Genomic DNA, 14859 nt, shown 5'->3' on the forward strand with positions numbered 1-14859 from the left:
TGAACTTTGGAGGAAGGGAGGGCTGACCGGGGCGTGGAGGCCCAGACGGGAGGCCTGTCTGCCAGCTCCACCAGGCTACAGACCTGTCTGTAGCCCCCAAACATCCAGGCTGCCGCTGCTGCGGCCCCGCGGCGCCGCTTTGTTCACCAACCCAACGCCAAAATGCACCGGAAACGACCCGCGACATCCAACATTAAAAAAAAAAAAAGTTTGAGAAAAACGGGTGCGGCAAAAGGTAACATTTGTGAACAGAGTTGGCAGCCGTGGCTCCGGCGGAGTCTTCTGGTGTCTGGCGGAGGGGCAGACTGTTGACAGATGGAGTCTGAGGTGAGCTTGGTTGAGGAAATCGGATCCCGTTTTGCGCTGAGAGAAACGCAACTGGCGACTCAGCAGAACTTCGCCTTCTTTCCTCGAGATGGAAATTCGGCCCATGTGTGGATGATAGACAAGCTTAGGGAAGCTGGACGGATCAGAACGGGGTCAGAGCGGCTGGCTAGCACGTCTGGGCAGAGAAGCCTTCAATGTAAACCCAGTTCATCGGTAAACGTAGGGATAAATAACAAGATCTACGAGTCAGGACAGATGAGACATAAAACAATGATGTAAAACACACAAGCTCATATAATAAAACATTCATTAATGACCCAAAAGCCTGGACATGAAAAACACTTTATGGCTTTGGAAATGTTGGGCTTTTGAACCAAACACATCTCCAGCTTTTGAATTTTTTTTTTTTTTTATTTTTTTTTTTTTTAATGAGCCCATAATTTTCCATCCAGCTGTTTCCAAAACATTTTTGGGATTAAAAACAGGCCAAGTATTATCTGTTGCTGGAGCAAGAATCACCTCATAGGGACAAATCTGGAGAACAGACTTGACCCAGTGAGGGGAGAAGGGATCGAAAACATGTCACTGTTTCCATATCATCACCAAAAACCACCATCCTGATTAATTTAAAGGCTTGACTTCGCTGTTTAACCCCCCTGTTTACATGCAGATCACAACAGTGGCACTACCGGAGGCACTGGTTTATAGAGTTATATGATAAGCTACGAGTAGATATTGTATTCATTGGTAGAGGAAGTCGAAAAATATACAATTAAAAGGTCTCAATTGGGGAAAACAACTAATCTGGTCAGTCTAACAACTGCTTCTGCATATAATAGAAATCTACATGCTATACTATTAAAAAAAGACATTCTTCAGACCACAACCCAACTTTGTCCTTTGAAATCCAATATGTTTGGGATTAAATTAGTATAAAGCAGAGTGGGACCGACCGTTCAGCTGCAGCTCTGATGTGGAAAAACGTATGTTGAACAGAAGTCTTCATGCGTAAATAAACAGATATGGTAGCAATAATTTGTGGGATTCTACATCCAAACACTGACCACTTTAAGGCCCACTCGTGTGCGCGTGCGCGCGTGTGTGTTTGTATGCATGATGCAGACCAGATTTTGCTTTTCTCCAGCAGCGAATTGGCAGGTTTTAAAAACGTTTTCTATCTCCCATCCAAGACGACATCAACCAGCCAAGTGTATTCAACCTCTGTGCACACACACACACACGCACACACACAGGAGTTGTGCAACAAATTGAACAGGAGAACATCTCTGTTTCCAGATGCAGCGATAGAGGGAAAAGGAACAGACGAGGAGTCGGAGGCAGCCCTCCTGTTGCACTGTGATCTTGTGTAATTGACTCTTTCTGACATTTCTCATAAGCGGTTTGTGCGATTGTATAATCATGTTTTGCTCGGTGACCTCCCAGTGCAACATCAAAACATGCTGCTTCAGGTTCATTCACTCGTTTTGGATGTCTGAGCAGCATTTCCATCCAAAAAGGGTCAAAAGTTCACTCCTTAAGCCGGAACGTTTCTGCAAATGGGGAAAAAACAAACTACATCTGCTGGTAAAATCCACTATTTCGCAACAACAAATATGTGTATATGGAAGATAGAACTAAAAATACAGAATTACACAGATTTTAGCGCCGCAAAGGCAAAACTCATGTCAATCACCACGTTTTCCCTGATTTTTACAGCAACAAATAATCACCCAGGAATAAAACATCCAAAACAAGAAGTAAACAAGGGAACATGTGCTATCTAGAATGGACCTCACTCAAAAAACAAACAGTAGAGAGGAAAATCAGCTGCACAGCTCAATCAGCAGATCCGAGGGCGGACCAACGACGACCCTGCTGAGCAGTGCCCAGCAGCAACCAGAGGATGTGTTTAGGAGCAGGAGAGCCTGACCTGGGAGAAGAGGAGTGACGTGAGGATGGAGCCTGGAGAGAGGGAGCCTTGGACTTAAATACCTGCTAATAAACCTGTTTACGTCGCTCTTAGAGGAGCAAAACTGGACAAAACGTTACTGCTGCGGCATCAGGTGTGTGATAACGGCCTGAGGAGAACGCCAAAGGACCGCAGAGACAGAACGGCCGCGGGAAACTGACAGATTAGTCGTCATGTAACCGTTGAATCGTTCTGCCTGGGGTGGTTGTTGTGTTGCGCAACATCTACAACCGTCTCCGCGGAAACCTGCGTGGGGACTGAGCCGACCCGGTTTGGACGGCGACGGGATCGTGAACGGAGAAAGGCGCTTCGTTTCTCGCCATGTGTGATGTTCGGCAGCAGCTTGGCGCGGCGATGGGTTCAACACGCCGACCGCTGAGAGCCTTCTTGGCTGTGCGTCTTGTTTATAGCTTTTAATCCGGGTTCGGTTTTCCATCGTTTCCCCTCTGGAACATTTCGGTTTCCAAGCGAAACCAAAAACCTGTCGATGCTGTCGGCCTAGCGAACTCCAGGTAGGGGTCCAGATCACGGCTGTCTCGCGTCCATCAACCCAGACACGCCTTTACATCAGCGCGGGACGTACGGGACGAGCTCACCGTCTGAATATGTAGACATCTACACTGAGGCAATGAGTTGGAAACGTTTAGGTGCTGATAATACTCCTCTGGTGGAGTTAGCATCTGAAATATGCGCAAATTAACCTGAAACTAGGTTTGAAGGAGCCATCTTTGAAGAAGGGCAAACTAAAAAGTGCACAGAGGCAGAGTCGAAGATGGGAGAGGTCATCCAAAGGACACGCGGACGAGGAGAGATGGAAGACGAGGGTGAGAAGACAGTGATGAAATGGCGTGCAACCTCGGGCCGTCCCAGCAGAGACGGCGAGCTGCACGCCAAGGTGTGTGAACGAGACAGAGACAGGCGTATGTTTAATGTTAGAGTGAGAATACGCGCTGCGTGTGTGTGTGTGTGGTGTGTGTGTGTGTGTGTGTGAGGATGCGCCCTGATCACATATGTAACCGATTGTCTTCCAGTGGAGGCTTGAAAGACTCCACCACATTTTACTAACAAGATAAATGGTCCAATTATAAAGCATCACAATACACCAACAGGCTATGTGTGTGCGTGTGTGTGTGCGTGTGTGTGTGCGTGTGTGCGTGCGCGCGCGTTGGTGCAGTCCACATCTGTGGATGTTTATCACATCATTGAAGAGAGACAGAGAAGGAAGGAATTAAGATGGAGAGAGCGAGAGAGGAGTTAATGAGGGCGATTGTGTTCTCCAAGCCGAGCGTGTCTGTCTTGGCGATGACAGCGACCGTGTTTGACTCATCTCCAAACAGCCGAAAGCCACAAACAGGAACGCGAGCAGGGAAAACCGGTCGCATCACTTGGCAGCAGCACGGGGCCGCGCGCAAAACGCAGCGTTCTGGTTTCCATCAACTCGGGTGGTGCACGTTAAGGAAATGTCCCAGAGCTTCTTCAGCTATCTCAGACCGTCGCAGAGGAACACACATGAAATGCTGGGGGGGGGGGGGGCTTCCGTTGCTTAGATTTCATATTTACGGTCAAATATATCGCAGATCGGAGATTTCTTGGAGCTCCAGCCTCAAAACTTTGTCCGTCTAGGGTGGGAAGTTAGCATTAAACAACATTAAAGTGAGGAAGTTGAACTTTTAGAGCACCCTTCATGATCACAGCCCACAATACTCACTGAAGGGGGTGAAACAGACAAATGTGTACAGCTAGCCCGATGCTGAAGATATGAATGCATCATTCTCTTCATTAAGTACAACACAATAGATAACAGGAAATGCTAATTTACTGAAGCTAATGTAATCGGGCCTTATGAGAGCCGAATCAAGTCTGATTCAGTGTAAAACCCCTCAGACTCAGGTAGAAAAGAACCCAGTGACAGAAGGTTGGAGCCTCTGAGCTGCCACAAGGGGAACGTGTGTTGAACCCGTTCTGCCTTATTGGCAGAGTATGAGGAGGGCGAACGTCTCCGACAGTGCGCTGCCGACAACAGCTGGAATTCATCGCCTGAACTTTGTCGAACTTTACATATAATTTCATCCATCTAAATAGATTCACTTTTAAATTCTGGACCAATTCAACAACTATGTTGCAGTCGACCAGAAAGTCTTGTGGGGCTGCCAGAAGTTTGATTCCACTGCTCTGTCTCTTGTCTCGTTAAGAGCGAGTGTGTGTTTGAACTTAAGGGCCACCAAGAATTAAGATTTTTTTATTTTATTTTATTATTTAAATTGTATTTCTAATCTGCGCCGTCGTACGAGCCGACCGCTACGGTTCACAGAGCGCGCGGCTTTTTGCATTTTGTAATTGGCCGATTTTAAATTTGCCGTGTCATGAAGAGGTCAGGAACGTCTAAATCCAACGAACCCTCACGCGAGCGCCGCTCTTTCCATTTCAATTGTCATCGCGGCCGGGTCGGACGGAGGGAGGTGGCAGATAGCGATGGATCCTGCAGCCTTTATGTCTCTCTGGGGGCCAGTAAAATCACTGAAACGTTCAAGTCCGAACCCAATTATTTCCTTTCAAGCTTGCAAAGTCTGACATTTTGCCCACACATCGTCTCTAATTACATTTCGATGTGTGAAAAATATATTCAGTCCTTCAGATGAAATGAAATCCAGAATGTTGGGATGTAAACCCTTCGCCACTCGTGGCTTTGCGCGGCCCTTTTTAATAGAAAACACTTGGGGGGGGGGGGGGGGGGGGGAGTCAGATTAGAAACACAAAACAAAAGAGACCACATGAAACGCTGCTGCTTGTAATAAGAAATAGAAAGTCAAAAGCCCTAAATGGAACCTTTGCCCCCCCACTCCGGGATGTGAAGATGTGGGAAGACACGATGAAACGCTCGTAAACAAGTTGAGATCGGGACTTGAACTGCTGACCCCGGTGCTTTTGACCATGTGGAAAACAGTTTACAGGCCAGAGTCCTCAACAGCTAAACATCCACCCATATGGATCCAGTTGTCCATCAAAGGCCAGAGTGGGGAAAATAAACATTTATACGATTTTTTGCTTTAAAAAAAGAAGAAAAATAAAACCTCTCTTGTTACCGGCCCGGAGCAGGCAGACCTAGGTCTGAGAATAGTTACAGGTGCTCCGAGGTATCAGCAGTCGATACCGCGCCATTTCTGACCGTTACCCGGGAGCGATACCTCGCAGTTGGAGGTCTTCGACCATCTCCATCTCATCTATGAAGCATCTCTGCAGAACTTCAGCCTTGTCTCACCTCCAAGTTAGTTTTATTGACTGGATTCCGCGCGATGCGCCCGGGCCAAGCCAAACATCTGGCCGCGGCCTCGCGTTCGCCCGCGGCTCTATTGACGGAGCGGTTCAAGGGGGGAAAACAAAGGTCTGTCAGCTAAACAAGCTGCAGGCGTCGGACTCGCAATATGTTCAACATCGGCTGTGACAAAAGGAATCATCTCAGAGCATCGAGAGGCTGTGCAGACAGATGTCCCGCATGTAGAGGGGGGAGGAATATCTGAGGGGGGTGGAGCGCTGTAGCAGGAGCTCAAGTGTTGCCCTTCAGGAACGCCGTCATACGGCCTCCGTGACCCTGACAGGAACTAACTAATGAGGGACAGCGGGGTGCGTTTGTCGTCCTGACCGTTCCTGAGGTGCCAGCACGGAAGAGCGGCAGAGCCGGGCGTCAGGTGGGACGGATGCCCGTGCCGAAGGCTAATTGATGATGGCTGGCGCCGGACGCCGCCAAACATCCGTGTCCCTCCACATGTTTGCCAGTTATTCAAATGCACATCTGCCACACGGGACGAAATGTCCAAAGAGATGACACCTTTTAAAAGTCCCCGTCCTGAGTTCTGTCCCGGTATGCAAGCAGCTGGTCCAGCTAGCATTTTAGCCGTTTTCCACTTGAAAAATGCTCTCGCTCCTTCTCCTCAGTGGCTTTATGACACACCTTTTTTTTCCCCTCTTCTCACCGTTCCTTCTGTTTCTATACTTACTCTCGGACACACTTTTCCCCCCGTCGCTTCACACATGCTGCTCTCATAATTTGAAGGGGAATAAAGGCTTGTTTTTTTTTTTTTTATTGAGGTTTAATGACGTGTTCAAACCGAGCGTCTCTGTAATTCGGACACAGAACAGAGAGCTGGCAGCGAGATCGGCCCTTAGATGGACGAATCACACCTACACACACACCTACACACACACCTACACATGTTACACTAAAGCTCTGACCCTCGTCTGACAGTCTGAGTATACGAGTGGGAAAGTCGTGTCTCTCACACTGTTAACATGGACTTCACATCCTCTGTTCTGACTTTCACACCCTCTTTGTGTGTTTGTAAAAGGAACATGCATGTAAGAAGGCTCTCTGGGCATATTAAACAGGAATGGGGGGACAGAGGAGACAGACAGGGGCACTATGGCAAACCAATTAGCTTGTAACATGGAAAAATCGGTGATGTAGTCGGACAAGAGGACAGAAACGAGGCTAACCGGTGGAGAAGTGGCCCCGTCGTGGAGGTGCAGTGAACCCAGCGGAGATAACCAAATATCATTTAAGTTTTTACTTTACGACTTTTTAACCTCACAGATTCCTGCCTGTGTCCAGCTAAATGAGCTAACCTAAGCCTAACTTTAATGCTCACATGATTAGCTGCGGCTAAACCCAAGGTAATGTTGCTGAGAATGTTGACATCATATAGTCAGAATTATACGTCCGATTGCACTTGTTTTTAAGTATTTACAGCTGATCGATCGATCTAAATAAGTAGGTCAGCAAAGCGGGGTTTGGGGCCTCCCTGCTGCTTACACCAAGGTGCTGGGAAAAGGGCCAGGGTTCACCACAAGTTCATAAGGCCCTTGTAAGCTGCCGCTAAGGGGCTTGTAAGGTATTTATAGCGCGCTACCATGGACCCCCCCACCGCTAAAACAAATCATTAGCATCCTGCAAAAATCTTATACGACTCTGAAAAGGCCATTTTTGAGGAAATGAGAAAACCTGGCTTATTTTCTCATCCCCGGTGCTGCATTTCTGACATTTTAGAAGCTGCAGTCAAAGGTCAGGCCTGGGCCCAGAGTCAGTAAAGGCACCCGTGAGAGATTCTGTACAAGACGGTCTCAATCACGCCAACTTATTTTATTAATCCGTCCACTGTTTCGATCATGTCAGTGCTGGCGATAGAAAACGATGACATCAAAGGGTCCGACCCGGGGTCAAGGCTTATTGGGCGGCCGCTACAGAGACCGAGTCCTTGAACCTGCAGCCACAGAGCAGTTTCCAAACCACATAGCGGGCCCTCTGTTTGAAGGAGGAGAGGTTTTGTGTCAGTTTGGGTTACAGGAGGGCTTCAGCATCCCAAGGCCTGCCTGGGAACTTAGAGTTTAAACGGTGTTCTGGGGCTCGTTAGAGTGACCGTGATGGGCTCGCGGGGAGTTCATGGCGTGGCGGCGAAGGTCCGTAATACAGCGACGAAGGTTCATTAGGCCTGTGTTACAAGCGCAGAAGGTCAGGAACTCTGCCAGGTCAATAGTTGGCGAGACTTTAGCATGTAAATTACTGAAGGACAATCTGCAGCACAGCGATTGACATTTGTTTCTGGACGCACCAGCCAACGTTCTGTGGAGAATCCAAAAGCAAGAACTTAACGGTGTTGGCATTCCAGAGTAGCATCGTAATCAAGAGGATTATTTTCCATGTTCCCTCGGCTTCTTCCCAGCCCCTGTTGGGTTCATCGGCCCTTCCTGTTGACGGGGAGCTTCGGGTCAGCGTGTTTAACGCACCCACAAAGGCGAGAGGGGCCCAACATGCTCGTTAATCTCAGTGGATGATCCTGTTTCCAATATTGAGTTGTACTTTTCACCTTGTTCTTCCTGAAAGAGCACATCAGTACAAAAAAAAAAAAAAAGCAGCCACTGGTACCGTCTGGGGCTTTCCTTTTCTCATTTCCTTCCACATACTTTTATCCCATCGCAGCCGCGTTTCTCTACCTAAATGCTCAGGGGTGCAGAGGACAGCAGCTTCGCCTCCAGAGTCACGGACAAAAGAAAGCTGCACGGTCGGAGGGAGGGAAGGGGGGGTGGGGACGGAGGAGAGCAAAGAGTCTGGAGGAAGACCAGTGCTTAAGCTGTCTACAGGATATCGGTGCAGCTGTCAACCTCATGTTTGAGTCTTGTTGATGTCAGAGTGGCTGCATTTCTTATCAACTCCGGTCAAACCGCTCCAAACCCGTCAACCTGAGCCATCGCAGATCTTCAGGTTCCCTCAAGCGTTCAGCCCTTCGTTCGACAGCTGACACACGCTTGGACCAGCATTCATGAGGTAATCCATCCATGAACTTTGAGAGGACTTTAGGATTGCTAACCATTTGTTGGAGCCATCCTCATATCAAGTTTAGCGGGGGGGGTTTTGTTTCCATAAAGTGTTGGAATTGATTGAGTCCATTTTTCCCTCTCAACATGGAATATTGGCTGTGCCACTGGCTGCGACACCACCCCAATTATTTAGAAAGCTAAAGCTGGTTCTCAATACTCGGTACGCAGGCACGGACCCAAGTCTACTCTGAACCAGACCCAAAATGCAACCCCGACCGGTCACGTTGAAACAATAGTAACATCCCGCACCCCAAACCCACCTCCTGCTTCTGACCTTAAGGGACACAGTCTACCACAACCAGTTTACAAATTGATATGCTTGTTTTGCAAGATTTTAAGTTATATATACACTTCTGTATACCCTTGCTAACCCTTGTCGCTCATCAGGTGACGCTATCCTTGTTGCTCTGCCACCCATATGACCCTCTCAACCAGTACGGAAGAGTGAAGAGAGAGGCACAGGGAGCTCTCACTCCCAACCGTGCACAAACACACATTCAGAGCTTGAGCACTGAGGGCATGTTTGTGGTTAGCACAGAGGAATTGCTCTTGGATTATTCCATCATTTGCCAAAGCTTGGGGGGGTAAGCAGGATAACTCTGCCAAAACACCAAAGCCACAATAGAGCGTTTTCTGATCAGAGAGCGAAAGGGAACGAATGGAATGAAGAAGAGGGCCAACGTGCAGCAAAGCTGCTGGAAAAAATAGAGCTAGCGAATATCTGACCTCGAGTAGATGCAGGGCAGGAGCGGAGGAAGGGCGGACGCGCGCAAGTGGGGACAACATGGCCCCCAGAGGCCGCTCCAGGTAAATAATGTCATGTAGGTGTTTCAATCTGGTTCAGAGTCCAGCCTTAGACCAAACACGTGCTGTTTGGGGCTGCAGAAGCAAAGAGCGGTGCGGCGTATTAGCATTCAACTCACAAATGTGCAGAGCATCTGGACAATTTAATCCTCCCTGCCACTTCCTATATGAAAGCCTGTCAGAAAGTTGACACTAGAATAGACGTTTGTGGTTTCTGCACCCCTAAAAGCGCAACCGGCGGTAATATTAAACGTCCAGGATGATGTATGGCATTTGTGCTGCAACGGGGCTTCACGCGGGTGAAGGTTCAAGGAGCTGAAAGGGGATTCTGCAAAGGTTCAACTGGTCTGGGCAGGAAACCCGCTACTGCCTGCCAGGCTGGTGGATGAAGAGGTCATAACGGAACAAACCGCCTCAGAAGAAAATGTTGAAACAAAGGTGCGGAGAGATGGACGACGCCACGATCAAAGAGGTCGGTGGACAAGAAGAAGTCATCGCCGGGGAAGTGAAGGGAGATGAAAAGCCCCCGGTCCAATATTTGTCAGTGCTTTCCTTTAAACTCTTCCCATTTGTCCGCTCATTACCGCCGCTGCATCGTTTCCAGACGTGCTGGTATTTGTTGAGGATCCACCGACGCAGGTGAAAAAAGCGGGAGGAAAAAGGATGAGTGACACCCTGATTAAAAGGAGCTGGGCCGTGATAATGACCCATCTGTCCGCTGCACCTGACCCTAATTCCTACAGCACGGCCTGCAGGACATCTATCAGAGGGTGCATCTGTCTTTGGGTATCCATAACAGCCCTCATCCCTGGAGGAATCTGGCACGTCTTTCAATGGGGCGCTATTAAGACACCTGCGGAGGCTGGGAGCAGGCGGACCACCTGCAGGAAGATATGCCGAGGAATCAGATGGAGCTAAAAACCTTCTCTTGTTCCACCCATGAAAAAAGGTGTGGACTTTATTGGACATTACATCAGAAAAAAATGCCTGAAATCCAACAAACTCCTGCAAAAAAAAGGAGCGTCACCCTTGGAAAACTCCGGCGCTATAACTCGTGGCAAAGCTCGGTCAATTAGAAAACAGCCCCGTCCTCCATCCTGGCTTTAAAACAAGAGGTAATAAATGTTGATTAATCCATTAATTTTCCCCAAAGCCCTTATTTAAAAAAACCCCGACGGCACTGATTTCCATTAATACTGTAAATCTGAGCGAGTCTTTTCAGAAGCTGAGGAGGCAGCCCGTTAGTCTCCATTCATCAACCCTCCAGGCAGGGTTTACTGCCACTAATTGCACATGCGGCTACAGGTCCCGTCTCCCGGCTGAAGAACTGAGGCAGCGGAGACGAAATGGGGGAGATTTACTGTAACGCTGAGGTCAGTCCTTTTTCGGAGCTTTCAAACACACTATCAAGCCAGACAGATATGACATCATCGCGGTCAGTGATTTAATCGCCACTGGCGGCACCCGTGAGCCGTGCGCATGACCGCAGCCTTGTATATCAAAGCCCCCCACGGTGAGCGTGTCTGTGCACGTCTGTGGGCTGACAGTTTTATCTTTACACTTCTGTTTTATTGTGGATCTGCTGATCTGGGTAATCTCATTCTATCAGCCGTCCCCGTGTGTCCCTGATGCACGGAGGCTCTTTAAAATAAATGGAGGTGTAAAAAGAGATATATCTGATTGGATATTAGTGGGAGTATTTTTGCACGATTAAATGGCCTGTTTATGGTGGGTGGAGGAGCTCCATGGCAACGGCCTGTCCTCACGCTCTCCGTCCTGTGGATGTGATGTCACCACGTCCGGCAGGACCTTTTGACCTCTGATGAGCTGTAAATAACAGCCAGAGAGCTTTTCGGTGTTTGTCAGGAACAAGAAGAGCTCAGTCCCTGTGATGGATGTCCAGGAGTGAATAATAAAAAGAGAGTCCGGCCCCCGACCCTTCTGTGGCTCCTGGTTGATCAATGCGCTTCCTTGAAGGTCGCTCCAGGTGACGCTTGCTCCCCCCGCCCCCCGACTCCTGTCGTCATCAGGTATAAACTGGGAGACACCTTTGAGGGGACAAGCTTTTACCTTACATGTTTATGGGGGGATTATTTCCAGTAAAGCAATAAAAAGAATTAGTCCGCGCATTAATTCACATATCGGCGCAGTGATAAAAGTCAGCCGCGCTTATAAATCACTTAACTTTACGATGATGGCGTTTCCTTCTCATTTGCACAAACGGAAGCGCCCACGGACCAACGACAGGAAATGGCGCTCATGCGCACGTCTGAAGTGTCCGGGCAGATCTCCCAGGGTGGCCGAGCATCAGGAAGGTAAAGGGAGGGCAGGGCGGCGCACGCCGGCCGTGAACCCAGAGATGGAGGATCCCGTCTCTTCCTGCTCGTCCTTCACACACGCTCTCCTGACCTCAACGCACACATCTGGCAGATGTTCAGAGGGAGCGCCAGATTTTCGTGTTAAGGCTTCTCTTTGTAACCTAAATAGATCGATGCGCCGGAACATTCTTGAGCGGTTCTAAACAGTCCAAACGGGGCCCAGGCGCAGCGACAGGAGATGCCTACGCTCGCTGGTGCTGATGCATGTGATGATTCACACCCGCGGGACCCCATTTGTAGCCGCGCGAGGAGCTCCGGCTCGGGCTCGGGCTCGTGCGGTTCCCACGCCTTTCCTCAAGTCAAACCGCAGGACCAGTCCAACCTTGGCCTCCCCCCGCCCCCCGCATCCTTTCGTCTCCGTTACTCACTCTCGCTTGTCCGTGGTTTTGCACTTTAATTTATTCACGGCCTTCCATGTGTTGCACAGCTGCGCCACAATGTCACCGAATCCTTGGCCCCGGCCCGAAGCCGCAGTCGCAGATGTGGGCGCGCGGCCGACGTTAGCGCTCGGAGCCGCCGTCTCATCTTTGAAATGGAGACGTGACAGATAACAGGCGAGGAGCGCAGGTCGGCGGGGAGCCAGTCCAAACTTCCACTTAAAAAAAAGGGAGCGGGACTTTACAGTTGAATTTCCTCCCTAAAGTACAGAGTTCCTGTTGCATCCGCTTGGGTTTTATACCACCATTCAAAGTCGTGCAGCACTAATTACTGTCTTTTAAAATCATTTTAACCAAAAAAAGACCTGATGCCGACCTGAATAAGACCAAAGATCGCCCTCTGCTGGTGCTCTTATGTTCCATGGATGAGAAGGTCATGGACGCCACAAACTGACTGACGCCTGCGAGTTGTAATTTCCGCTGAACTTGTCTGCCATTCCTTTCCCTATCGCATCCTTTCTCCCTCCCTGCTCTTAAAGTGCAGCGCAGGCTGCGTGATTGAAATAGCAGCTCAGGTACAGCGCTGCGTTTTCCATTTAGCCCTCTTTCAATAACTGGAAAAAGGTTAAATTTAAGTAAACCAGGCAGTAAAACACAACAGAGTTCACTCAAATTCTAATAAAAACCCCGCTGGTACATTAATAATGATGGTCAGAGTCTGAAAGGCACGTCTGAGATTAAATTTTTCATTTTGGTGACCTTTTTTTCATTTAATTCAATATATTCCAACGGCAGCATTACCCAGCATGCCTCACTATAAATAGATAGATGTCCCACAGAAGCCCGACATCTCACAACAGCATTCGTTTCTCCTTGATGACGGTAAAGGCACAAAAAAAGGACTCCACACACGCGGGCACACAAAGACAGAGGCGGCTCGGAGGCATTAACATCAGGGGCCGATCTGACGACTCCCGGGGGGGCTGAACTTTCTGAGTGAGATGGAAAACAAAGGCAGCACTTACACAACTGCCTCCATAAACACACATGCTCACAACAGCGTCCACCTCTGGAGTGTGATTGATCACGATAGGAGGGGGGGCGGGGCCCTCGGCCGGTCCCAAACAACACTCACTATGTGCGCGTGTCAGAGACTTTATGAAATTACCTGATAAAGCTACCTAAAATACCCACTCTTCTCTTCCATTTAATCCAGATTCTCACTGTGTGCACGTTTCCCTTCACCCCTCGAGCCTCCTGATTGGCCGTTGCTGCGGGAACGCAGAAAAGCCTGTAAAATACACCTCCAGCACCCTTGGCTGTTAAATTGGCGAGGGGTTGCGATTGGCTGCTGGATATTTGCCAGCGAGCGCTACGAGGCCTCGCTGTCCTTGCGCTCCTAAAACAGCGGGAGGACGGCGCGTGTGCGCGACGACCACATGTGCTCCAGTCATAACAGCCACAGTAGGAGGTCTCGGGCCCACAATGGGCCTTGTGGTGCAACTGCTGGCGGCGGTCTAGGGCTTATTTGCCACACCTCCAGTGACACACAGTAAAAACAAGGAAGCAATAGACTCCGAGCTTTTCGTTGTCCTTGAAACTTCAGTTGCGTTCGTCTAGCTCCAGCCAGGAGGGCAAGGCTGAGCCCTGCTCTAGGTGCTGTGTCTAAAAGGCCAAAGGTCAGAACTGGCAGGTCACGAACACTCCGCCTTGATGGACGCCGATCAGATCAATCCCAGTAGGAATTTTTACAAAGAGGCACTGCAAACCCCCTGAAAACATTATTACCTTCAGAAATGAAAGAAAAACAAATAAAAACCCATTTATCATGTAGGTACCATGTGTGGAAAATACACATGCTACACACACACACACACACACCACACACACACACACACAGATTAGAGCGGACGATGCAGTTGCTGAAGTCAGGGAAATAGTCGTAACCTTTAAGTGGTCACTGGTGGAAACTGAGCGGAGCTGTGGAACAGAATTAGCACTAATGTATAGCTCTATTGTGGCCGGTGCCTTTGAAACTATTGGGATGTATCAGGAACGCGCGCATTCGTCATCGTCCCTCTGCGACAGGCCAAGAAAACACACAGTAAACCCTGTTGACATGGATTACTTTCCGCAATCTAATAATCGCGGCAGTAAAAGCAGTCTGGGCCCGCGGTTGATGCAGAGTGTGTGAAAGAAAGCAGCAAAAAATGGAGAAATTCAAAAGGTGCTTTCAAGTGAAGGAACTGAACCCTACAGGATATTATATCATGGAGCTGGCCGGCATCCCGGGATTTGATTGGCCATTTTCATTACATGTCGTCCACGCTGACAGAACTTTAACTATCCTGCTATAAGTTCTGGCTTTAGGGATTCCATATAAACTGAGCTTTTACTCAATTGAAATAGAGCACAAAGGAATGAAGGGGGGGGGCAGGAATTACGCTGCTTAAAGAAAAGAGCAGACTCAACGAAGCGAGCCAGTTATGGTTGAGATGTCGTCTGGCTGTTTCGCAGCATGCTGCACATCCTGCTAACATTTTAGGATAACCACAACATTACTAGATAAAACAGCATTTAAGCTATTCTTCTGTCACTGCTGGCACGAGATTTGTCCAGACCGAAACCAATTAGG

At 48.9% G+C, this 14859-nt stretch overlaps 1 long non-coding RNA gene across 2 annotated transcripts in view; it reads right to left on the bottom strand.

Moving 5' to 3' along the window:
- The window catches only part of LOC130521987 (uncharacterized), an 82481-nt gene that overhangs the window by 65457 nt on the left and 2165 nt on the right, over window positions 1–14859 (bottom strand). The window lies entirely within an intron of this gene.

The sequence above is a fragment of the Takifugu flavidus genome, chromosome 3, assembly GCF_003711565.1.
Source record: "Takifugu flavidus isolate HTHZ2018 chromosome 3, ASM371156v2, whole genome shotgun sequence".
NCBI classification, from domain to species: domain Eukaryota; kingdom Metazoa; phylum Chordata; class Actinopteri; order Tetraodontiformes; family Tetraodontidae; genus Takifugu; species Takifugu flavidus.